This window comes from Canis lupus, chromosome X, assembly GCF_048164855.1.
Source record: "Canis lupus baileyi chromosome X, mCanLup2.hap1, whole genome shotgun sequence".
Classification (NCBI taxonomy): domain Eukaryota; kingdom Metazoa; phylum Chordata; class Mammalia; order Carnivora; family Canidae; genus Canis; species Canis lupus.
Window position 1 is genome coordinate 122548565 of NC_132876.1, and position 27115 is coordinate 122575679.

The 27115-nt window shown below is 40.5% G+C and overlaps 1 long non-coding RNA gene across 1 annotated transcript; it reads left to right on the forward strand.

The window, feature by feature from the left end:
* The first annotated feature begins 4010 nt into the window (after nucleotides 1-4010).
* LOC140627666 (uncharacterized) lies at nucleotides 4011-23964 on the forward strand. The gene is made up of 3 exons (XR_012026317.1): nucleotides 4011-4178; nucleotides 11893-12038; nucleotides 23752-23964. It is a non-coding gene; the product is annotated as an uncharacterized lncRNA (long non-coding RNA).
* The last annotated feature ends 3151 nt before the right edge of the window (nucleotides 23965-27115 follow it).

Here is a 27115-nt window from a genome sequence, read left to right on the forward strand (position 1 = left end):
TAAGGGTGGAGTCTCTCTCAGGGACTGGGTCTCTGTTAGGATTCCATGGGAGTTGGGAATGTAGATAATACACAGTCTGAGTCTTGAGGTTTGTTCATGGCGTCGTGCTGTAATGATCAGGATCTGTGCTCGACCCCTCACTGTGTGGCAGCTCTGCTAGCTGAGACGTTCTCCAGATCTTGGGATCTGGGTTATTTCTCCAATGCCAGAAGCCCTTGGACTGCTCTCTGCCTCATTTCCTAATGCTGGCCGGGACATGCTCCCCGAGGTTTTTGGAAAGACCCTGGAGGAAAACACACCGACATTGGCAGGCAGCTGGCATGCCTGGGTCTGGCCCCTGTATGCACACATTTCTTCCTCTCTCTGGGACTAAGGCTCAGACTAAGCCCTTCAGCCAACAGTAGGCCTTACATAGATACGAAGCAAGATGTTGATGCATGGTTTGTGCAAAAATGAGTGGCCACGCACCAAGACATCTCCGTAAAAAACAAAGAACATCCATCATTGTGCTGATGATGTGCTGATGTGCTGTTGTTAAACCCTGCGGCATTGCTGGGCATTGTATATTAGCTTCATTGTGTAGTTGGGTCCCTGTGTAACCAGCACCCAACAAATATTCCCTTCATGTGTCCTCATTGCCTGCAGTGTAGACCAGATCTTATTTTAGAGGGATTTCCTTGGAGTCCCTTGTATGACAAGTTTGTGTTTTGTTATGGGTTTTGCTTTGTTTTTCAGCTTTCTTTATCTTTATGGTTAAAAATACAAGTGAATGATGCTTTCCCCAAAGAGATCTAGGTGATGTGATAGTTGCATGTGAATGGGGTACCAGTGTTTGTTGCTTGTAGTAAACGACTGTGGTTAAGCAGGCACAGAGACTGTACCCAGTTCTCTGGATCCCAACAACAACCCTGTCTTAGGTTGTTCAGGAATTCCTACCCAAGGCCAAGCAAGATCTGGCAATATTCTCTTAAATCAGAAATACATGATTTAATCCAAACAGATACCATAAACAACAAAGTGTGTACTTTGATAGGCTTTCAGACACAACTTGAAACTTGACAGCCAATGCGTAGCTTAAAATTTGCCGAAATTGCTGAAATTTAAAAACAAGCATGCGAATGTAAATTTTGCAAAAAAATGTATTTGCTTTTACCACCATCATTTTGGTTCTTTCTCTGGAGAAGAATGCAAACATGCATGCATTATCCAGTGAATATATGCATCAGTGATATTAATTATAAGGTCCAACTGCATCTTTGGAACTTTGACCATAGACCCATATTTCTAAAATAATCCAAATAGTATCATTCCCATTAACCTTCATTCATTAGTGGATGAATTATTTCCCAAGATTGGAGGACACAGGTGTCACCCCTCCGGAAAAATGATCCGCACCAGGTTCCAATTCTGGTAGCTGATCTGGTGCTTCAAACTTTGTGGACTTTACAGGGTTCTTAGACCTGGGGCCACATTTTTAAATCATTATATTGCAAAGAGAGGAAAAGAAAAAACCAAAATGGGTAGAAACCAACTTTGCCACCTAACATATGTGCAAATCTCTTGACAAATTATTGTACTTCTACACAGAAACAGGCTGCAATTAGTTAGGCTAGGAATGAAAAAAATCGACTGCCATTTTGTGGGTAATTGGGAGGACAGACCCTTCCAGGTCTCCCAGAGAAAGCAGACCTGTTTCTTTTCCTCCTTACATACGGCCTGAATTTTTAGAGTTCTTTTTTGAATAAATGGCACGAGTATAAAATATTCAATGACTATTAATGTGCATTTTGGTATTCTTCTCTGGTTTCCAAATTATCCAGCATTCTCTCAATCTCTCTCTCCTCTCTCATATCCACGTGCACGTAGGGCATATGTGGCACCCACCCACCCCTGTCTTCTGTGCAGCAAAGTTTCACCTCTACAATTCTAAGCCTGGTCCACAATTCATGACCTGAAGCTAATGCTTCTATGTTAGGATACACTGACCTGATGGAGATGCTCACTACCCTCCATTTCTCTGGCACGCCCCAATCTTTTATAATAATATGTACAGTTGACGCTTGAACAACACAGGGATTACAGACACCAATTCCCACACAGTCGAAAATCCACATATCACTCTTGACTCCCCCCAAAACCTATCTACTAATAGCCCACTGTTGACCGGAAGCCTTTCCGATATCCTAAACAGTCGAATCACACCTATTTGTACTGGTCTAAGCTACAGAAAAGAAAATGGTACTGAGAAAGTCATAAGTAAGAGAAAATACATGTACAGTTCTGTACTGTAGATATTGAGAAAAATCTGCCTGTAGATATCAAGAAAAATCTGCCAGTTTCAACCATGAAACTCGTATTGTTCAAGGGTCAACTCTATATGTACAAATGAATATAGAGAGAGTCTGTATATTGTTAGAGCTCCACATCAGCCTTTATGATCACTGCCCCACACTCCATGCTTTCTGTGGAGGGGTCCTTCCCTGTCACTTGTCATGTAAACATCCTGGGACCTCTTCATGCCTTACCTGCAAGCAATCAAAACCAGCCATGGCGTCATGTCCATTGGATAGACCTACAAAGTCCTCTTTGACATCTCTTTTGTTGTCTGAGTTCAAGAGCGTATTAGTTAAATGACAGTATCATAAAATATCATTGTGTAGGGTCCCTGCAAAATTATGACAAGTGGAAATTTTCTGACTCCTTATAGGACCATGCATCTAGGTTTTACTGTCTGGTTGCCATCTATATTATCTCCGTTCGTATAAAGTACTTGAAATCAATCTATGGACAAGCCAGTCTATTAATCAGAAAACTTGCCAGTTTAATAGGAAGCAGATGGAAAAATAATAGCTAAATTATTTGCTTTAGGTCACAAAGACAATAATACCTGGAATCATAACATCGTTTCTCTGTGAAGCCTTCAGTAGTGTAATCTAAGGCCTCATTTTTGAAAAAAAGATTTTATTATTTATCTGAGAGAGCATGAGTCAGGGGGATGAAGGGGAGAGGGGGAGGGAGAAGCAGACACCTTGCTGAGCAGAGAGCCTGATGTGGGGCTTGATCCCAGGACCCTGAGATCGTGACTTGAGCTAAAGGCAGATGCTTAACCAACTGAGCCACCAAGGCGCCCCTCAAGTCCTCATTTTGGATACGAAAATTGGAATATAGATCTATAAAATGGGCAGCCAATGTAATGAAGATCCCAGAGTGGAAGCTAAAGGTGGCCCTTTACTCTTTGTTTTATGACTGCTTTCTCAACTTCTCTATTGAATCTCCTCTGATGACAAGTGTAGATACCTTTCAGGTTGATAGTTAATTACTGGCTTAAAAGAATATTTGCCTCAAGTAAGCATGATAAAATAAAAGAACAGTAACACTAACTCAAAGAGGATATTCTGATAGGATTATCTTACGCTGCTGCATTTTAGCCATAGGGATGGTGGATTTCATCTTTTTTTGTTGTTGTTGTTAAATAGTAAGATTGCCTTTTTCCCTTCCTAATTTATAACAATGAGAGTTAACACCGCTTTAGCAGGAATGGTAGAGTACCACATATACAAACAGGAACAATAATGCGGGCTTCACCAAGAGGTTTCAAGAAAGGACTGGGAAGAAAGGTGGGAAACACGTTGTTGCTCTAAATGGGAAATCCAATGTATGGGAAGGTAGAAAGGTGTCAATATTTGATAAGCCTAAATGGGAAATCCAATGTATAGGAAGGTAGAAAGCTATCAATGGTTAATAATCTTAAGCAGGAAATCCAAAATATGGGAAGGTAGAAAGGTGTGAAGGTTTGCTAGTCCTAAGAAAGGAAGCGAATTTAGGTGCAATTGGAAAGGTCACCCTGATTTTGTGCAAGCACAGGCTGAACAAAACCATAAACAACAGTGAAATCCTTGGCCTGTTCAGTGCCAGAGGAGTGAGGCAAACCCAGATTCCCATTGGTTCTGACCAAGTGAAGTTGAAGCTGTCATAATGCATTACATCATACTCAGTTGCCCTGGCAACAACCGGTCACTTAGGGACTCCACAACAAGCTGGTTCCCAAACACCCTAGAAGCTCATTTGGAGGTTGGCTGCCTTCTCTGTCAATAACTAATCAGTTCTTCGTGAGTCTCATCTGATTCCTCAACCCACCTGGTCCCGTGTGCAAGGAACTGAACACCCTTGGGAAGATGGTGAGTGAAAAGGGAGCCAACCAAAAATGGTGACTTCTCAATGCGATTTGCAGTTAGAAGTGCTTAGTCTTTATAAATGAATCCATAAGTATAACTCAGCTCATAATCGATGTCTTTATGAAAGTTCTCAGTGACCCACACCAGAGTATGGTCTCAGGCATTGATATAACCGAGATCAGTCTATTCTTACAAGCTAATTTGAAATATTGTTACATGGAGAGATAATCTAGTGATAATTCCCCCTTAAACAGTTACCCTGATGGCCATTGAACAGTCCTTCTGGATTAAATACTCTAGAAAAAAGGTTTCCTTTGAAAGTGTGCAATTTTCTCTCTGAAATAAGATTATAATTATTTTAGCTATTTGACACCATTGTCCTTTGACTTTACAAGTATTGTCTTTACATACACACACCTTCATTGATCTTTCTGTGTTTTTTTTTTTCTGAATTTAGTTGAGCCTTCTGGTTTATCAAATAGTTAATATCATTCCCTGTTACCGCCTAATATGACCCATTTACTGTATTGCTGTTATTCGTAATTCTGGCACTATCCCTTCACGAGTGGTATTTCAGTTGTTATTTTTGAGTGTCAAGAAGGAAAACTAGCAAGTGAGAAGTCATCTGAAAGAAAACTTGCGAATCATTCTGCAAAACTACTCAGCAGTGTTTCTCGTTGGGTTTTTTGTTCTAGCATAATAACACTTTTTTATTAAATGAAGCATAATCATGTGGAAATTTAAAAACAGCTGTATTATAGAGTCCATGTTTGCATCCTGTGGAAATTCATGTATTAAAATCCTGCCGGCTCAATTGGTATTGGGAGATGAGGCCCATAGGAGGTGATTAGGTCATGAGGATGAAGCCCTCATGAATGAAATGAGTGCCCTTGTAGAAGAGATCCCAGAGAGCTCCCTCATCCCTTCTACTGTGTGAGGACACAATGAGAAAACAGTCACATACAAACCAGGAAACAGGGTCTCATGAGACATCAAATCTACCAAGGACTTGATCTTGGATGTCCAGCCTCCAAAACCATGATAAGTAAATGTCTGTTGTTGATAAGCAACCCAGTGTGTGGTGTTCTGAGACATAGACTAAAGCTTATCAAAGCAATAACTATTTGTTAATATGGAATTATGGGAATGTAAAGCATAGGAATGTGAGATCATATGTCTGAATTTTAGAAGAAACTTGTATCTGAATGACAAAATGTTTAGATAAACATTTCTAAAAGTAACTTTTCTTGAAGCATCGCCGTGAATCTAGAAACAGAGGTGGTTCAGCATTAATATGAATCACAAGCAGAAACACGCTCAATGTGTCGTTTTGTAGGAAAGCGTGACAGTGCTTCCATGAAATTCAGTGTCTTCATGAAATCTCAGGTAACGATTAGAAATAGTTACCATATATGATCTCACACCAGTCAGAATGACCAAACTGAACAACAATAAAGAGGAAACAATGAATGTTGGTGGGGATGTGGAGAAAAGGGAACCCTCTAGCACTGTTGGTTGAATGCAAAGTGGCGTAGCCACTCTGGAAAACAGTATGGAGGCTCCTCAAGAGGTTAAACATAGAGCTACCCTACAAACTAGCAATTGCACTACTAGGTATTTACCCTAAAGATACAGACGTAGTGATTCAAAGGGCACCTGTACCCCCACTGTTTATAGCAGCAATCTGCACAATGGCCAAACTATGGAAAGAGCCCAAATGTCCATCAACAGATGGAGAAAGAAGTGATGGACACACACAATAGAATATTACTTGGCCGTCAGAAAATGAGATCTTGCCATTCGCAACAACACGGATAGGACTAGAGGGTATTATGCTAAGAGAAATAAGTCAGTCAGAGAAAGACAAATGCTGTATGATTTCACTCATATGTGAAATTTAAGAAACAAAACCGAGGATCATAGGGGAAGGGAAGGAAAAATAAAATGAGATCAATACAGAGAGGGAGAGGGATGCCTGGGTGGCTCAATGGTTTAGCACCTGCCTTCAGCCCAGGTCGTGATCCTGAAGTCCCATGTCGGGCTCCCTGCATGGAGCCTGCTTCTCCCTCCTCCTGTGTCTCTGCCTCTCTCTCTCTCTCTGTGTCTCTCATGAATAAATAAATAAAATCTTAAAAAAAAAAGAAATTAAAAGCCCTTAAAAATACAGAGAGGGAGACAAACCATAAGGGACTCTTAACCATAGGAAAGAAACTGAGGGTTGTTAGACGGGAGGTGGCTGTGGGGTAACTGGGTCATGGGCATTAGGGAGGGCACGTGATGTGATGAGCACAGGTGCTATATTCAACTGATGAATCACTGAACTCTACATCTGAAACTAAAAATACACTACATGTTGACTAAACTGAATTTAAATAAATTTTAAAAATTTTAAGTTAACATATAGCTATTACAATATAGATGTTAAGTACACATATACATGTATCTGCAGTGAATATATATGATAAGTGCATAGAAATGCTATTAGAGAAATAAATTATGCAAAACTCTACCTGGGAACATAGAAGCAACTCAGATTTTTTTTTCCCACTCTGATTCCCAAAGGGTTTGCCATCAAGATAACTAATGCGATTAGCTCATTATTAGCAGAACCATGATTAGGTTTCTTAAATGACTGAGCTGTTTTGAACAATACACCTGAAAGATACACTTTCAGAATTTTAGAAATGTAGACACCATTTGAGGAAACAGTCTTCCAGGAATCTGGGTCGGGGGGGGATGTGCTTTTACTAAAATCCTCCACTGGGGTGTTATTCGGGGTCTATGTCGGGAGAAGTAGAAAACAGCATGGCAGTGAACAGTCTGTCTTGGTCAAAACAAATATCCTGTTTAAGTCATAATGTTTCATCACTAATTATTCTTCAGAGGAGTGATGAGGAATTAATATCAGCGACTTAAATGGTCACATTATTAAGAAGGGCTTTTTTAAGGTCTGTCTCAGCTTCCATCAGCCTCAATTAGGCTTCCTGGAACCAACTCTAGTCTACAACAACCTTCTCTTTGTGGGTTTTTTTTTTTTTTTTTTGCAACGATAGGGAATTTTAAAACACGAATAGCAAAAAGGCTACGTACTACTGCTGTCTCAGAAAATTAATTGCTAGCATTCTGCTGAACTTGCAAACACCACACAGTTAATATAAAGAATCATTATTGAGGAAAAAGTGATGATTTTTGGCTTCTGTTTGGCTTTTAGATATGGATATCAGAGAGCATTTGGAGGCTTGTAAATTTTTTTAACTTTCTCAGTGTTTGATTTTCGGGGGAGGTAGAATAAATATTTCCACTGAAGGGTTTGAGTAAAAGCTGTAAATCTTTGCGTACCAAGCATTGCATCATCTCCGTGCTGGATGCAGCCAGATTTCTCTCCATGTAGCTACAGTGCTGGTCTTCCTGGGAGTCAAGGGTGGGTTGCTGTTGACTGATAAATATGAACCGCATGTCCTGCAACTGAAGTTCCTCAGGAGCATGGACGCAATGTCTACAGCAGCCCAAACTCATCAGCCAGATGGAAGATGAGAACGTCCCTTCCCCTGCGGACCTCGAGGCTCAACTCAGCACATCATGCCTGCGTGTTGGTTATGAGGTCCACCTAGAGGACCGGATGCCCAGTGATCTCAGAATCAGCGCTGTCATCGCACCATGGATGGGCCACGTGGCACTGCCATCGAATCTGACCCTTTTCATCTGTAAACGGTGCATGAAGGAGTAGATGTTCCCTCTCCTCAATTCACTAGTCTTTGGCCCAAGTTGGGGGAAATGTGCAATATTGTGAAAGTAACGACTGTCATATCATTTCATTCGACGTACTCCCTGTCCTTCTAAAAGAGACCACAGACAGCATGCCATCCTAAACTGTAGTTTGGAACAATAAGGCACCAATAGGGTGCCATAGAGCCAGGGATGTTGTAGATATTCAGGAATTATATTTCCACTTCCTCAGAAGGCTATCCAAGTTATTCTCTGTACATAACCCATGTGTGAGATTATGAGAATCATTTTCATCCTAAACGATGGGTACTTTCAAAGATACAAAGGTTTACTAAGAAGTGGGAGGTACCAAAAACTCTTATTTAAACTACAGTCAAGAAGAACATGAGGAAGGGAGGTGGGCAGGGGGTTGGGGTGACTGGGTGACGGGCACTGAGGGGGGCACTTGACGGGATGAGCACTGGGTGTTATGCTATATGTTGGCAAATTGAACACCAATAAAAAGAAATTAAAAAAAAGAACATGAGGAACAATCGATAAGTTGGAGATACCTTATCTATGAAAAATGGATTCCTCCTTTCCAGGGAGTGAGGCATTCATCAAGATTATGGAATATGCTGAACTTTACAGTTATGTTGGTCAGTGTTGGTGTTCAGAGTTACGGAGTGAGTGGAGACTGCTGGCTTTGTGTACCACCCATTCTCAGAGTGTGGTCTATTGATGACTTGCATTCACGATCGGCTGGATCGTGTTAGGGAGACTCACCCCAGAGCTTCCCCCCAGACCTATTGGACAAGAATGTCAGAGAATGATGTGCATATACATGTGCACATGTACCTAGCTCCCTGGGTGCCCTGAATGCATTCCACAGTTGGGGAGATAGAAATCTTGGTGGTCATGGAGAAGGATGGAGAATGGAAACCACAGTCTCCAACTGGGGCCGTTGGTAGAGGGAAGGTGCTGACTCTTGAGGTGCTGGTGAGGATTGGACTTTCAGGACTCCAGCCATGTAGGATAGGGATAAAGACTCTGTCCAACTCCAGCCAGGGAATGGGGTACTAAGCAAATGTACAGACTTGGGAATATGGCACATAAAAGAGTGATGTCATTTCGAGAGTGCCTCTCATAGGGAGTTGGTATGTGCCCAGAATTTCAATTGCAGTTGTCAACATGGATTTAAACCAAGGGGCCAGGGGACTTTCCTGGAACCTGTGGAATTTGGAATAAGGAGGGGTGTCTTAAAACCATGAGGAGTTTGCAACTGAGATTTGAGCTCCTGAGACAAAACCTTTAGACCTACAGTGCTGAGTTGCTTGTAGAATCTACCAAAACAGTGCATTGCAAAATGATCCCTCCAAAAATATGCAAGGGATTGAGTATTAGGGATGCTGCTCCCTCTCAGTATTGGGGTAATGATCAGAAGAAAAGGGTTAGCCTTCAAAGTTTCTTCTGCAGAGGACTCTGGGTAACAGCAACAGCCTCGTGATATTTATCAATCATTGACATCAAAGAGCAAAACCATCAATAATATCCTTGGATATGAGAGAGGATTATATAGAGAGGCTTTGATTTGAAAGAAATAACCTAGTACTCCGTCAAGATGAATAACCCTAAAATTTTACCGTGAAACACCACCGCCAACAGAATATTCAGTGCAGATGCATTGCTTTCATCTCTTCCAATTATAAAAGCATCACTATTAAAATGCTGCATCTTTATTGCATGAAGGACATTCTTTGAAGTGTTTATAGCTAGCATAGAATTCTATTGACTTGTTCTGTTGTAAATCGTGCGGCAGATAGTAGTACAGGTGTAGCAACGCAACCAGATACAATTCTATTAAAATAGATTTTTCCCTTTATAATTATTTTAAAAACAGAGCTGATTTCCATTTCATTTGTGGAAACATATGATTGTTACCTTCTAAGTCTTTGTTCTAAAACATACAGGAAAGTGGCATATGCTTGGTAGTCAATGAGCGAATACGTTCAACTGACTAATAATCCATTTGGGAAAAAAGAAAACATATTACTAGGTCCAACTCATGTTCTGGAGTCCTGTCTGTGTGCGTTAGTGGTAAATCCCATCACATCTCAATCTTTTGCTTTCTTTGTTTCTGCCAAATTGTGCGTGCTTAGTAGTGCACCTGCTATGGAGAAGCCACATGGAGGGCAATGCTTGTAGTTATTCACATGTTGGGGTTGTCTTCACTGTGTCCCAAGAATTTACAGTTTTTACAGGGAGTTTGGGCCGATAAATAAAAAGGAAAATAAGAGTGGAAAAAAAAAAGCGCCTGGTAAATGGGTATTAGTTTTTGTTTTTTTTTTATGGGTCAGTATTGGTAAGATACCCAATTATTGATAAGGTATTTGAATCATCAAAAACCATTATTGAAAAAGAGGGAATTCTCTAATACTGAATTTAACAAAAGCTCTAGCAAGACATAAACACACGTCAGTTTTTTCCTAGACGCACATATGAGCATATACACACGTCTGTGTAAATTTATTTATATACATACATTTACTTATTTACATATACATTATATACAATAACATATACATTATATATACAATAACATACTGTATACAATACATATATTTCTTTTTATATATATGCATTTACATAAAAATTAAATTATATACAATATATACACATTATATACATATATGAATATATTACAATGTAGATATTGCATACAGTATATAAAATATGTATGTATTACATACATTAAAGGCATGTACGTTATACACATAGATATTTATGTTCACACATGTATACCTTTATCATATTTATATTTGTAGTTGCTCTGTACTATAAATATACAGAAATCTGTCTTTATACAGAGTATATACTGTGTAATACATGTAGAGTAAGAATATACATTTTCTACAGAGAGATCCAGAGGGATCTGGTTTATACCATTAGCCATGCTTCCAAAGAGCACAACTACAGCATCAGAATAAAACAAGTATAGAATAAAGAATATTGTTTTTGGGTGCCTGGGTGGCTGTTGGTTATGTCTGACTCTTGATCTCAGCTCAGGTCTTGATCTCAGGGTCATGAGCTCAAACGCTGTTTTGGGCTCCACACTGGGCATGAAGCCTCCTTTCAAAAAATAAATAAAGATGCCTGGGTGGCTTAGTGGTTGAGCATATGCCTTTGGCTCAGATCATGATCCCGGGTCCTGAGACTGAGTCCTGTATCAGGATCCCTCTGTGTATGTCTCTGCCTCCCTCTCTCTGTCTCTCATGAGTAGATAAATAAAATCTTTTAAAAATACATACAAATTTTAAAAAAGAATATTCTTTCACTGCAATAATTTGCATTATGAAATACCAATATTTTTATTTTTACTTTTTAAAAAGATTTTTATTTATTTCTTCATGCGAGACACAGAGAGAGGATGAGAAGCAGAGACACAGACAGAGAGAAGCAGGCTCCATGCAAGGAGTCTGATATGGGATTCAATCCCGGGTCTCCAGGATCACGCCCTGGGCCGAAGGCAGGCATTAAACCGCTGAGCTACCCACGGGTCCTTTCTTTTTTTTTTTTTTTTTTTTACTTTTTTATGCAGCTAATGCAAAACGGGAACCATCTAGAGATATATAATGTTTAAAGCTCATGAAGAAAATAGTTTTATTGAAAAAGATTAATTTTCCCTGGTACTTCATTAAATGATAAATTAATTGCATATTCCACATTTTGGAGCACTGGTACATATAACTCGTTAAGAACATTTTTTAAAGGTGTAACTTAAATCCCAAAATAAATGTCCCATGGATCTGTTGCACAAGGATGTCTCACTTACCTGCAGCATGACGCACTCTGGGAAGGATTTTTTTTTTTTTAAGATTTTATTTATTGGGGATCCCTGAGTGGTCTCTGCCTCTCTCCTGCTCCCTCTATGTCTATCATAAATAAATAAATAAATAAATAAATAAATAAATAAATCTTTAAAAAAAAAAAAGATTTTATTTATTTATTTTAGAGAGAGAGATCAGAGGGAGGGCCAGAAGGAGAGACTCTCAAGCAGACAATGTGCTGAGCACGGAGTCCCACCTGGAGCTCGATCCCACCACCATGAGATCATGACCCAAGCCAAAATCAAGAGTCAGATGCTGAACCAACCCAGAGGTAAGCACCTCAGAGAAGCAGGAAAACACAGCTCAAACACAGTCCTTAAACATTCGCAACTAATTGTTTTTCATGGTCAAGGTCCTAGAACTGGGTTCATCTGGAAGGTGCCATGATAGGTAATAGTAATAGATTTTCCCATGTGATCTGAAGCCCCTGTGGATGTGGGCAGTGGTGAGGTGTCTGCTGTCAAAGTGGAGAGTACATCCTATGACACATGGCGACAGCTCAGACGTCTTATATTTCTTGGAAGCTGACTGGGAGGTTAATGATTTAAAAGGCTATTGAGCCATCTATTTATTACAAAGATTTTTTTTTCTCAAAAGTCCAAGTCTGAAAATTAGAGCAGTTGATCCATTTGGCAGCTTCCCAGTTGGTTTCTTTGAAAATTTTCTCTGAAATACTGAAATGATTCATTTTGTTGAATGTCTGGTCTGATGCTTGAGGAAGAATTGAAGACATATTAAAAATAAAACCTTCAGAATTTCCATTGCCACTGGAGAAATATTTGAGTTTTCTCTTTCTCTAAGAGTCACCTATAAAACCGGTGAAAATGTAGGGAAAAAAATTGTAAATGTTAAGATGATAAAAACTGTGCCACTGCATGGTAATAATAGGAAAAAAATAGAGTTAATCCCTTCTTTCATTATTATAATGAGAAAAGCAAAATGAAGAAAAATGTTATAATAATACTCAGCATGAGGATGTGGGCGTTTCAGGTGGAGAGTACCGTGCAATCAATTGCCATAAAAAGGAAGTTGAATATATAACCTAAAAGAATGTAGAGACCAGTTTGATTAAGTAAAACATTTGAGAGGCACCTGGGTGGCTCAGTTGTTGAGCGTCTGCCTTCGGCTCAGGGCATTATCCTGAGGTCCTGGGATCAAGTCCCTCATTGGGGTCTCTGCAGGGAGCCTGCTTCTCCCTCCGCTTGTGTCTCTGCCTCTCTCTGTGTCTCTCATGAATAAATAAATACAATATTTTTTTAAAAAGAGAGAAAAGATGTTAAGATGCACTAATACCCCCCAAAATTTGAACTTGAAGAATGAAGAGATAAGAAAGCAACTCCCATGCAGAAAACAATATTTAGCAAGTTGAATAGTGTAGTGTTGTCAATAAATAAGTATACAAAACAGCATGATTCTGAAACAATGGTTGACACCATCTTCAAAAATGTGTTTTAGGGATGCCTGGATGGCTCAGTGGTTGACTCTCTGTCTTAGGCCCAGGGTGTGACCCTGGGGTCCTGGGACCAAGTCCCACCTCGGGGTTCCCTTGGGGAGCCTGCTTCACCCTCTGCCTGTGTCTCTGCCTCACTCTGTGTCTCTCATGAATAAGTAATAAAATATTTAAAAATACCCAAACATGTTTTAACATGTTAACTCTCTCCCACCTGAAACCAGGAAAGCAAATTAAAAACAGAATATAAAAAAATAAAATAATAAAATAAAATAAAATAAAAACAGAATATAAAAAGAACAAATAATGTGATGGCACTAAGTTCATAAAACACAAGGTCAGTGATGATGTACATGTGATTCCCTCGCAGGCCACTGGCACCATGTGTCAGTTATCACAAGAATGCGGTGCACCAGAACTATGGGTTTTTAATTTGCATTAGAAATCATCCCACAATGAAAAGTGGGTGTTATACTATATGTTGGCAAATTGAATTTCAATAAAAAAAAAAAAAAAGAAAGAAAAGAGGGCAGCCTGGGTGGCCCAGCGGTTTAGCACCACCTTCAGCCCAGGGCGTGATCCTGGAGACCCGGGATCAAGTCCCACGTCAGGCTCTCTGCATGGAGCCTGCTTTTCCCTCTGCCTCTCTTTCTCTCTCTCTCCTCTCTGTGTATTCTCATGAATAAATAAATAAATAAATCTTAAAAGAAAAGGAAAAAGAAAAAGAAATCATCCCGCATTGAGCAACTCAAACCAACAACCATTTATCAGCTCATGGCCTCTCTGGGTCAGGAGTGCAGGCCCTGAGTAGCTGAGCTCTCTGTAAGGCCACAACCACAGTGTGAGCCAGCTGCATTCTCATGTGAAAGCTTGTGTGGGGCGGATCTAGGTGAAAGCCCACTTAAGTTATTGTCAGAATTCTTTCGACCGTGGGTGTTGGACTGAGAGCCCCAGCTCGTTGCTGACTATGGAAAGAAGGCCACTCTGAGGTCCTAGAGGTCACACACAGCACCTTCCCAGAGTCCTACTCACAATACAGGAGCTTGCCTCTCAAGACCCTGTATCAACCTGAATGCCATCCTAAATATACTTAAATCATCAGATTTAATTTTTTTTTAGTGTAGTTGACAAAATTTTGTACATTGGTTACAGGTTACAATGTAGTGACTCAAGATTTCTGTGCTGTGCCATGCTCACCACAAATGTAGCTACCCTTTGTCAACCCACACGCTTTTATGTGTATTTATTTTGAATATAAAATATGTTTCGTGGTGTTTTTTTGTAGGTTGCTTTGACCTGATGGGAAAGAGTATATTGATTTTTATAAATAATTTATATAATGTGTTGTTTTTAGAAATATGAAGGCATTAAAAAACACATATTTCTTGGTCCTGTCAAAACCCTAAGCACAAATAATTAGTTATTGAATATAACCCTCTGTATGTCCTAACTGTGAGCACAGCACAGATGTAGTGCTAATACATTCCTTCTCAGCAGTGCATGTAAATGTTTAGAGAAAAAATAAAAATTAATAAATACAAAATTTTTTTAAAATTTAAAAAATGTTTAGAGATATATTGCATATGCTGTAGCCAAAGCACAAGTCAGTGATCTCAAAGAATTGCCAGAAAGTGTTAAAAATCATATGTGGATTGACTAGAGCTTTAGAACGCAAATAGTGTACGGCCATACTGTTTATAATGTGACGCAAAGGTTCATAAATAGGGGCAAAAATCCATCATACAATTAGAAGACTGAAAAAGATTGCATAATTCTCACGAAGATAAAGCGGCTGCTCTGGAAACGTGGAATCAGACCATCCCATGAAAAACAAATTAAAAAAATCCTAGTCGTCCGATCTTCTATAGGAATGGTGCCGCGTCCCCATTATGTTATCCGGCCGTTGCAATCGGCCTAAACCGTGAAGTCAGTCTGCCTACGTATCCACAGCCCTGAAAGCTATTTTCTGCATCTTCATTACTTCAACCAGCATCGAAATGCTGAACCATCACACAATCCAGTTTTAAATACACGCTCTTCCGATGCCCCGGCCTGCAGCATTTCTGTGCACGTAATAATGAAGCGTTTTTAAGGGAGCAAGAAGATGCCAACTGGGTGACAATGGCAAATGGAGGAACATGAGTGAAGCCAAAAATATATCTGTATATGGTGCCGTAAGGCTGCTATAAACTTTTTATTAGCGCACGCTTGAGAAATCCTGAAAGACTCATTTGCGTCTTCCCTTCTTAATGTGTTCATAGGCACCTTTAGCTCCTAGCTATAGAAATTAAAAGATTGCCTCACGTAATCACTTTGTTTTCCGGCTTTTCTATGTCTTGTTGGGCTTCATCTAGAGACCTTTAACAAATCTCATGTTCCGACTTTACGCCCCCTCGTTGCACAGAGACTAATGAAGCATATTAGCGACTCTGAAAACAGTGATCTCGTTGGAGATGGGACCCATGACGTGCACGGTCGCAGCACGGAGCTAATTTGTGTTACAGATTGAAAACCACACGGCCATTCGAGAAGCCTAAGTGATCGTAATGCTCGTTGGAGCCATAGGTAATATATTTCAAATGGGCTTCGTTTTGCTGGCCTGCTTGTTCATTAGGAGGGCAACTAGGTAGCTCATTTAATAATGCATTATTTTTGGAATGCACAACGGGTGCTCCGTAACTGGAGATTTCATCCAAAGGAGTACTTGCAGCCAGAATCTAGGACACTGCAAAATGCATTGACTCAGCCACCCTATGAATATCTCAATTTGCATGATGCCACTCTACAAACCACAAAGAGGCAGGAACAATAGACCCTGAGTGTCATCATTCCCCCTAGAGAAATCATCTTCAGAGAATAGTCTTGAAAATCTACTTTATGAGCTCGTTGATTTACGGGTATTTGGATGTCTCTGCAACGGCCCTGTGATTAGCAAGTTTCTTTGGAAGAATCTTATGCTAGAAGAACGCTGTGTAGGTCCTTTGATGTTAAGTTTGTGTCGATAACTACCGAGTAGGAGAGTGTCAACTGCTCATGGTAGGAGTGGACGCTTAGACCGTCGTGGAATTGAAAACCAGCGGACAGTCCTGCATGAAGAAGGCAGACCTCATTATCTAAGACATGAGGTAAGGCTGGAGGAGCTGGTGGCACTAGCAAGTGTCTTCTCCACACCAGTCGTCACACGCCTTCATGATATCTGGACCCTGAAACCTGCACAAAGGAGGCACACATGAAGATTGGGAATATGCCACCATCTACTAAAGAACTACCAGAAGCTAGGAGAGATCCTCTGCTAGAGTCCTCGGGACGAGGACACTCTCGTCTCGGACATCCGTCCTCCAGAACCTCGCAAAAGTAAATTGTGGTCTAAGTCGCTCTGTGTACTACATTTCCTTATGGCAGCCCCACAACTGGACGCTGCCCCCTTTTGCTGTGATGAGCGGAATTCAAGCCAACTGGCTTAGGCAGAGAAGGGTTTCCTTGTGAGAAGCTTCGGAGACTCTCCGTGGAGCCTGATTTTGAAGGTTCTACAGTTGGAACCATATCCAACAGCCAGTGGGAGCTTCTGCAGCGTAAGCAATGTTCTGCACCCTTGTCACGCGGAACACCAGAAGGACACCCGGCCACTGTGGGACAACTGAATGCCTTCCCAAGGAGAGCCAGAGCCCGATATCCCTGCCACCAAGTCTCTTACTTCTCAAACCACTGCGACGTCTACTTGTCCACAGCTGATGTCCTAGGGAGTCTGGGATGTTGTCTGGATTCTATCTGAAATCATCCTAGACTTGGGGAAGCTCATTAATGTCGGGTGGAAGGCCTAGGTTGGGAGGCCAAAGAGGACCGAGGTCCATAGACATATCTGAACCTTCAACCATTATGGACGTGATTTTGCGATGAGCGCATCGTTTTATGTTTTGAACTCAGCAAATGAAAGCCATGCCCTCTTTGACCCAGCCACTGGGAATCCAAAGTGAATAGAACCGATGTAGTCTTCTTTCCAATGGAACTCGTTCTTCCAGTAAGAGGAATCACTGAAACGCGCAACGATGGCTGGTATCTTGAAGGATCCTTGCAGGAGGATCCACAGCTAGGGTTGGGTGGGTTTTTAGCTGCTGCAGAGCACTTAGCCCAGGTGCCAAGGAAGACTGCAGTCAGGCTGTGCCCTTGGAGCCCTGAGCATTTCGCCCAGAGCAAGATAAGCTGTGGCCTGATCGCCACCGTGCTCTCTGTGGTGGCCAGTGGGGTCTTCACGGGTACCGCGTTCTGACGGTCAACAAGGGAACAGGACCTAACACGGAGAAGCAGATGCATTTCCGCGAAGATCCGAAAGATGAAGATTTCCACGCTGAGGTCTTATTCCCATCGTGTAGTCCACAAAAACGTCTGTCTACATCCTCTGTGGGTCTCCACAGGGTGACCACGATGTACGCTTTCATGACTGGCACACCTTCCGTCCCACATACCGTTGCCCATTATTCTCTTTCCACATTTTGGCTGCTTGTACGGATTTGTTGTTCGTTATTTATTTATTTATTTATTTATTTATTTATTTATTATTTATGATAGTCACACACACACACAGAGAGAGAGAGGCAGAGACACAGGCAGAGGGAGAAGCAGGCTCCATGCACCAGGAGCCCGACGTGGGATTCGGTCCCGGGTCTCCAGGATCGCGCACTGGACCAAAGGCAGGCGCCAAACTGCTGCGCCACCCAGGGATCCCCGGATTTGTTGTTCAATGCATTTTACAATCATTTAATCCCATGCAGACAAGAATGCCCGTGGACTGGAATGGGATGGAGTCATTCACACACACGTACAATTTTCAGCTTTACGTTTTCCATCCAATTCCTATCCTATTCTGTATCCTATTCATAATTCTTTTTTTTTTATTTTATTTATTTATTCATGAGAGACAGAGAGGCAGAGACACAGGCAGAGGGAGAAGCAGGCTCCACGCAGGGAGCCCAACGTGGGACTCGATCCTGGGACTCCAGGATCAGGCCCTGGGCTGCAGGTGGGCGCTGAGCCACCCGGGCTGCCCTATTCATAACTCTCAATACGGCTTATTGTTTCCTTGCAGTAAATCACTCCTATTTCTTCAATTTTCACTTTTAACTGCAGGGCTAGAAAAATACAGTTTTTAAAAGATGATTATTTGTATCCAGCTAATTTTCCTACTTCTCCTATCAATTCTAAGATTCATTTTATTTGCAGAGTTACTCAGAATTTTCCATGTAGATGCTCATGTCACCAGGAAATAAAAAAACCACTTGATCTCCTCCTTGACAATGTTCACACCACGGGTTTCTTCTTTGTTTTCCTCTATTTGCTACAATCTCAAAGGGCGTATCAAATCATAGTGCGGACAGTAGGCATCTTCTTCGACTGTTCTTTTAATTAAAATTAGTTTTAACGTCTCCCATTTAAGATATTTGATGTTCATGTGACTAGTAGTGGCTTCCTTATTGCTCACAGGTGTTTTATTTGTTTTCTAGCTTTCCTTCCCTCACTCATACAGACATAGTCAACATATAATAACACAGGTCACTTAAGATCGTGACATTAATTCCTTCGGACACACAGTAGATTTTAGATAATTTTTAAAAATTATTTTAGGGGGATTCCCGGGTGGCGCAGCGGTTTGGCGCCTGCCTTTGGCCCAGGGCGCGATCCTGGAGTCTCGAGATCGAGTCCCGCGTCGGGCTCCTGGTGCATGGAGCCTGCTTCTCCCTCCTCCTGTGTCTCTGCCTCTCTCTCTCTCTCTCTCTCTCTCTCTCTATGTCTATCATTAATAAATAAAAATAAATCTTTAAAAAAATTATTTTTAAAGACGTCTACGTATTGGAAAACAGTAGTTGGAGCAAAGAGTGGAGACACCGTCTTACAGGTTGATGGACCAGTCCTCATTTTGTGAGTCATCTGGACAAAATTCAGTAATGCCTACTGATGGTTTTTGTAGAGTTTTTTGGTTTTTGTTGGTTAAACAGACCGTTTCTTGGAGGGCTCCTTTCATGTTCCCCTGGCCAGTGCCAGTCAATGCCTCCTGTAAACGGGGTTGGTCTGTGTCACTGAGGACAGGTGTCACTTTGCCAGGTATCAACTTAGGTCGGTCTGCATGAACACAATCTGCAACCGTGATTGCTTTGTTTAATTGGCTGTTGGGAACCAGAATGTAATCAGCTCAGGTCACTCTCTTGCTCTTCAAGACACTCTTTTTTTCTCTTGATAATGTGAGTAATTAATGCGGCCAAAGGGTTTTGCATTCACCTGTCCACAGACATTACCAAGCACAAACAGTTGGTGCGATCCCCAGTGAATTCTTTTTCACCGATTCATGCCCTGAGTCACAGATGTCCTCGTCTTGAGTTTCAATATGAAGAAAGGAACTTCATGATTCTAAGAGAAGAAACGTAAATTTACCCTTTTATGTTGTATCCTCTCAAAGTGAGTATAGAGAGCCCTTTACCAGGACTCTTATAGTACGTTCATGTCGCAGTTCAATGATGGTATAAAAAATAATAATAATAAAGAATATCAGGAAATGGCTGGTTTAGGAAAGCCCCAGTAAGAAATGTGCATTTTTATTAATCTCCCTGACTGGCTTTGAACAATTTCTGATAGCACCAGAAGAGACCAGCAATGGAATTTTGGAGTTCCTTGTCAGATCTATGATGCTCCCAATTAAAATGTTCTTAAAAGCATCCGTCTGATAATCACATGACTCAAGATAAAATAAATATCCATTCATTTTATAATTTAAGTGGCAGGGTTTTCATTCATTTCTATTGTATGGAGGTACTAAGTTTCTTAAAAATGAATGTTTTGTTTTTGTTTTTTAAATTTCTATGTACAACCATTTGCGGATATTCTCTGTAGAATTTTCTGAGGAATATATTTAAAAATCTTTACCTCAGACCAGCATCTTGATGAACACACCCAATTGGATGGGAAGGTGGCCACTTTATAAAGAATCTTTAGGGCAGCCTGGGTGGCTCAGCGGTTTGGTGCCGCCTTCAGCCCAGGGCGTGATCCTGGAGTCCCGGGATCGAGTCCCACGTCGGGCTCCCCGCATGGAGCCTGCTTCTCCCTCTGCCTGGGTCTCTGCCCCTCTCTCTCTGTGTCTCTCATGAATAAATAAATACAATCTTTAAAAAATAAAAAAAAATTTAAAAATTAAAAAAAAAGAATCTTTAGCAAAGAACCATAAGCCTGTGTAGACATAGCAGGGCACAGACAGCCGGTTGGGGTTTCCAAGGGTAGCACACTGTGGTAAGGGAGGTGGATGGTACACAAGGTCTTGGTGATGTTCATGTGGATTCCTCTGGTGCCATTTCTGTCCTACGGGGTCTAACGTCCTCTCCAGGGATTCACCTTTGTCTTTCCAGGTAGAGATGCAGGCGGTGAGCAACTGTGCAGATTCATGTCCTAGTTTTAGGCTTTTTTTTTTTTTTTTTTTTAGCTTTTCTCTTGAGAGCCTAGCTCCCAGTTGTCTTTTTTTTTTTTTTTAAGATTTTATTTATTTATTCATGACAGACACACACACAGAGGCAGAGACCCAGGCAGAGGGAGAAGCAGGCTCCATGCAGGGAGCCCGAAGTGGGACTCGATCCCGAGACTCCAGGATCACGCACTGGGCCAAAGGCAGGCGCTAAACTGCTGAGCCACCCAGGGATCCCCTCCCAGTCGTCTTGAGCTCAACGTAATCCTTCCATCAGAGACGTACACTCTGGAGGGGCCTATCGGTTACCCTTCTCTAATTTTCATCTCCTTTGGAAATGGATAGTCATTGTTTGAAGGATGGCCTTTCTGGTTTTGCTCAAGGGGATCCCTCATCCGACATTATCTCCTTCCAATATGTTGGCTTTCCACGAAGCGACGCAAAGGCAATTGCAGATAACAGTGCGCCCGCCCACCTGCACTCCTGTTTAGGAAGAATAAACCTGTTTGTGTAAACGTGGCACCTCTAAAAAAGTAAATTTCGATTGCTAGTATATGTATCTCTTTTTAACATGTAGAGACTTCAAAATTAACGCAACAGGCCTGACTGAGGAGCGTATTTATGCGTTTTGGTTTCCTGACGTGAGGTTTTAGTTAGGTTCTCGTGCATGTGCAGAAGAGTGAAATGTTTGTGCTAATTAGGCAAATCGAAATATCATTCAGGAACACCAGATTTTGCAACATTCACATCCTACGTTACGCAAGACTAGAGGGAACATAGGCGGGCACGGGAAATAAAAGTCACAGGCACCTGAGCAGATGACCTGGCCTCATCCCTAATCCCCTCAACCCAGAACCCTACACTATAGGAGAAATGACCACAATTGCACTGGTTTCTACCGTGGTAGGTCGGGAAAGAAGCTCTCTCTCTTTATATTTCATCGTCCTCACTAGTCAAACTCATTGAGCTTCAGGAACTCTTCCTATTTGAACCTAGAAAGAATTTTCAAATGAACATAGCTTCCAAAAATAAGTAGAGTGACCAGTTCATTGAACGTCCCAATATTGCAGGTAGAAATATGAATCTTTTTTTTTTCTTTTTTTTTTTTGGCCTCCAATTCCATCTGCAGCTGGATCACCTCAAATAATCCATTCCAGCCCATAAACGCTAGTCTGATCAATCCCATTGTTTCCTGGCCAATTCAATAGTCATCAACTTGAGTCTGAGCCTAATTTACTCTTCTGTTATGTTCTGTGTGCTGAATTGTTCCTTAAAAAGATGTGTTGAAGCCCCCATCACCCTCCAAACCTGCCTTATTTTGAAATAGGGTCAGACAGATACCTTCAAGCTCACATGAGCTCCTACTGGACTGGGTGAGCCCTAATTGAGGGCCTGGTGTCCATATAAGAAGAGAGATGGGCACAGAGACACCCACAGATGGACGACAGCCATGGAGAGCCAGGGGGCAGGCATGGCAGTGACGCATCTCTAGCTAAGACACGACAAAAATTGCCAGCAACCCCGAGGAGCAGAGAGAGAGAGAGACGTGAGGCACTTTCTCCCTCAACTCCTCTTGGAGGAAGCAAGGCCACCAGGATCTCGATCTCGGACTTCTGGTCTCCTACAAGAGAAAAGACCTCGGTTGCTTTCAGCCACCCCCATCCTGGTGCGTTGGAAGAGCAGCCCTACTTCCTACTGAGCATAACGTTCCTCCTCCTGCCCCAGGGACAGTGGGATTTCCCTCCGGGAGCTGCAGATGCTGTGACTCTGCCCCCCACACCAATCCCTGACATGAAGAGGGCACAGTGGGAGTTTCCCTCGGTTGCGGTGCTTTGCATGCACATTCCGATGCATCGAAAACCTGGTTTTCTCACGAAACACGTGCTGGGGTCCTTCCAGACATCTCTCGGTTGGACAGCTTGACAACGGGGAGAATTTGGTGAAAATTCTTTGCATCATTTTTTGAACCACGGGGGTGGGGTGGGGGGAAAGCACTGCACATCCTATTACCTGAGCTTTTGAACTTTAATGTTTCCCCTAGAACGCTTCCTTGAACCTATTCCAGAAGAATCAAACTCAATTAACACCTCAGCTGCTGTCTTTTTTAGAGACGAGTGAGCGTTGAAAGTGTATATGTATTCGCTTATGGAGGACGCTATCCTATAATCACAATTTCAGAAAGAAAAACAAAAAGAAAGGAAAGCACTCGGTGATTCCACGGATGGTGTGAATACATGCCATTTTGCATTCAACTTCTTGTAGCTCTTGCATTTGACATATTCTCGCTCCCTAATAGATTAATTTAGACACAGGCATATGTGTACCCATTTATACACACATTTGAAGTAAAAATAATGTGATCTTTTATCCTTTTTTTTTAGATTTTTTTTTTTTTAGATTTATTTATTCATGAGAGACACAGGCAGAGGGAAAAGCAGGCTCCCTGTGGGAAGCCCCATGCGGGACTCGATCCCAGAACCCCGGGGTCATGCCCTGATCCCAAAGCAGCCTCTCAACCGTTGAGCCACCCAGGTGCCCCATCTTTCTAACATTTATGACATTTTTCCTATCTACATTTATGACATTTTTCCTATATTAGGGAATCACACAGAACTGCTGAAACAGCATTGAACAATAAAAAGGGAAGTTTCTACACTATGGATGTTGCTATAGCCTTTCCCGATGTATAGTTTCTCACTTCAATTGTACAGAAAGTTTTAACATTTTACCTTAATTTGATCAATTTCTTTATCAGTTTCTAATGTTATAATTGTATGCGTTTCCCTTCCCCACCCCCCCCTCCAGAGTTTTGTTGATATAATGGTTTATTTAAATGAACCAGCATTAATTTCCAGTCATATCCTCTCCTTAGACAAGGTGTATTGTTTTGTCGGCATATTGTTGAGAGGGGGTTCTTAAAATGTGTTCAGGCATGTAGATTAATTATTGATCTGTGATTCTTGTGTTTTTATTAGGTTTGGCAATAATTTAACTCAAGGAATCGAGGACTCTGAAAGGAGAATTAAAATCATCTGGTTTTGTTTGCTTATTTTTGTTTATTTAAAGGATCTTTGGAAAAAAAAATAAATAAAGGATCTTTGGAGCACCGTGGGTGGCTCAGTGGTTGAGCGTCTGCCTTCAGCTCAGGTCATGATCCCCGGGTCCTGAGATCCAGTCCCGCGTCGTCGGGTTCCCTGCTCAGCAAGGAGTCTGCTTCTCCCTCTCCCTCTGCCTCTTTCCTTGTTCACGTTGCCTCTCCAAAATAAATGAATGAAATCTTAAAAATAAAAAAGGAATTGCCTTTGATACTGTCTTATTCTAAAAGTCTTTACAAGGGAAAACAGTATAATAACATTTAAAATCTCTTTTAGGGTGTAATTGGAAGTTCTAATTCCCTGCCTGCATTTGGGTCAAAACTCTCCTTTATCTGTGCTAATCCTTTCTTCTTATTCCTAACACTTCACACCGTGCCCTCCTCTTTATCCCTAAATCACTGTTACAAATATAGTTTATTTCTCTGTTCTTTTCAAAGAACTAGCTTTTTTGCACTTGTACATTATTGCTACTACTTATTATTTCCTATTTAACAATTTCCAATTTTACTCTAAACAGTACCACTTGCCCACAATTTGCTTATTATGCGCTCCGCTGCAGTTTCTTAAGGGAATACATTGTTCCTAATGTTCAGTATTTTCCTTTAATAGAATTTACAGCTATATGATCTGTACTTAGCACATATTCGGGCACATATTTTAGCGTTTAATATGAGATACAAATCTTTTTATTTATTTATTTTTGACTTTCAGTTGAATTTAGTGGACTAAAATTAACCAAAATATTATTTAGGGAAATGTTTCTTTATTGGTAAATGATTAGTATTTTTATTTTGGCAATCCTTTATGATTATTTTCTAATTGCATAATTTAAAACATTAAATATAAACAACTAGATCACATTTGCACTTTATGAATTTTTTGATCACAGATTTAAACTTTTTACATAGATATTCTAGGGATGAAAAATACAGATTTACATAGATTTTCCTTCTTTCTTTATCTGTGTACATGCTGATGTTATTGCACATAATGCTGTTTACCTTTTCCTTTTGCTTAGATTTGTTGAGATTAGAAATCCAAACACTAACATTTAATTCCATAAGTTTATTAAAATATTTTCTTTTGCTCAAAATATGTAACTGATGATTCTTTTCATACATAGATATTTATCAATTTTATATTTATCATTCATACACTTTACTTCTCGCCTTATCCATTTTTTAGTTTTATCACTTTGTTTTAGGTATTTTTTTTAGAAATTCTGTTTTTTGACTCATTTACATTACTAATGTTTTTATATTTTGATGCTTTTATTTTTCTTGAGTCTTTATATTTTCTGACCTCATCTAATCCATATTTATCCATTTTTCCTTTGGATGACTTTTATTTTTTTCTTGTCTGATTGCTGTGGCTAGGACTTTCAGGAGTATGTTCAATAAAAGTGGTGAGAATAGACGTCCTTGTCTTATTCCTGATCTTAGGGGGAATACTCTGCTTTCACCATTGAGTGTGATGTTAGCTGTCAGTTTTTCATAATTGGCCTTTATTATGTTGAGATATGTTCACTCTAAACCCATTTTGTTGAGAGTTTTTATCACAAACAGCTGTTGAATTTTATCAAATACTTCTCCTGCATCTATTGAAATGATCATATGATTTTTATCCTTTGTTGTGTTGATGTGATGTATCACATTGGTTAATTCGCAGATACTGAACAACCCTTGCATCCCAGGGAATAAATCACACTTGATCGTGGTGAAATGATTTTTTTTTAATGTAGTGTTAGATTTGGTTTGCCAATTATTTTCTTGAGGATTTTTGCATCTCTGTTCATCAGGAATATTGGGTTATGGCTTTCTTTCTGTGTGGTGGCTTTATCTGGTTTTGGTGTCAGGGTATTGCTGGTCTTGTAGAATAAATTTGGAAGCTATCCTTCTTCTATTTTTTGTAATAGTTTGAGGAGAACAGGAATTAACTCTTCTTCACCTATGAAGCCATCTGGCCCTGAAGTTTTGTTTGTTTGGAGTTTTTTAGAGTGACAGGGGTGGGGAGTGAGGAAAGAATCTCAAGCAGACTCCCCACTGAGCTTGGAACCTGACATGGGGCTCATTGATCCCACAACCCTGAGGTCATGACCTGAGCCAAAACTAAGAGTCACATGCTTAAGTGAATGAGCCACCCAGTGTCCCTTTCTGGAAGTTTTTTTTTGATGTCTGATTCCATTTTGTTTCTAGTAATTGATCTGTTCAGATTTCCTATTTCTCCCTGATTCAGTTTTGGAAGCTTCTATTTCCTCACTCATTTTTTACTAGGTTGTCCAATTTTCAGCATATAATTTCTTGTAGTATTCTTCTACAATCCTCTGCATTTCTATGGTGTCAGTTGTTACTTCTCTTTCATTTCTGATTTTATTTCTTTTTATCTTCTCTGGTTTTTTTTTTTCTTCATGATACTGTTTTTTTTTTTTCCTGAATTGAATGGCTTGTCATTGACATTATGTTTTTCCATGTTCTTAAATGGCACTGCCTCTTTCTTCACACTCCTAACAAAAACACAGATAACCCTCCTTGCCAATAAGACACTCATTCTCAACATTTTCCCCTTTGGTCTGTAGCCTAGCTTTCTTTCTTCCCAAACTCTTCTTTAAAATGCTCGGTTTGAGACACTCCATTCTTTTTATTGCCCACAAATTAGTTTATCTGTTTAGGATATACAGTTGTTCATATAAGTACCAAAGGGCAACCATTCATTTATTTCAAAATTGGCTTTTGTTCCAATCCAGTGAAAGAACCCCATAGAATTCTTATGCTCATGCACAAAATAAATGATTTTTCCTTCAGAAGAGATTGTGTTTGTTACAGTCACATGAATATTTTAAAAAATCACAATTCTTATACCCACACTATGAGATGTTTTATGGAAGCTATCATAAACATATTTACCAGTGTAGTATTTCCTCCTAACATGTCAACATCTGTTTCACAAAGTGAGCACTTTGCTGATCCATATTTTTACTCTATGGATGTATCCAAGTATTTATAAGAAGCCCAAGCCTGTGCTTCTAAGTGAAAGCATAGTAAGTAAGGAGCGTGTTGGAGCTTCCACATGATGTTCACAGAAGATTATACCACTCACTCCTGAAGCAAAGGGTTGAAATAGCACGAACTACGGTTCAGATATTGATGACTGTGTTTGAGGGTTTTTTAAACACAGTGTTCTATTTCTTCCTAATAGAAACTGAATAGCAGAGCCATCAGAATGAGGTAAATCACATATCATGAGATTGTTTAATGAACTGTACAGGATGTCAAAGGAACAGCTGTAAATTCCCTGAAAATTGGACATTGTCAGGAGAAATCTGGCACCTACTTCAAGATAATTGTAAAAGGAAATACCCCCTG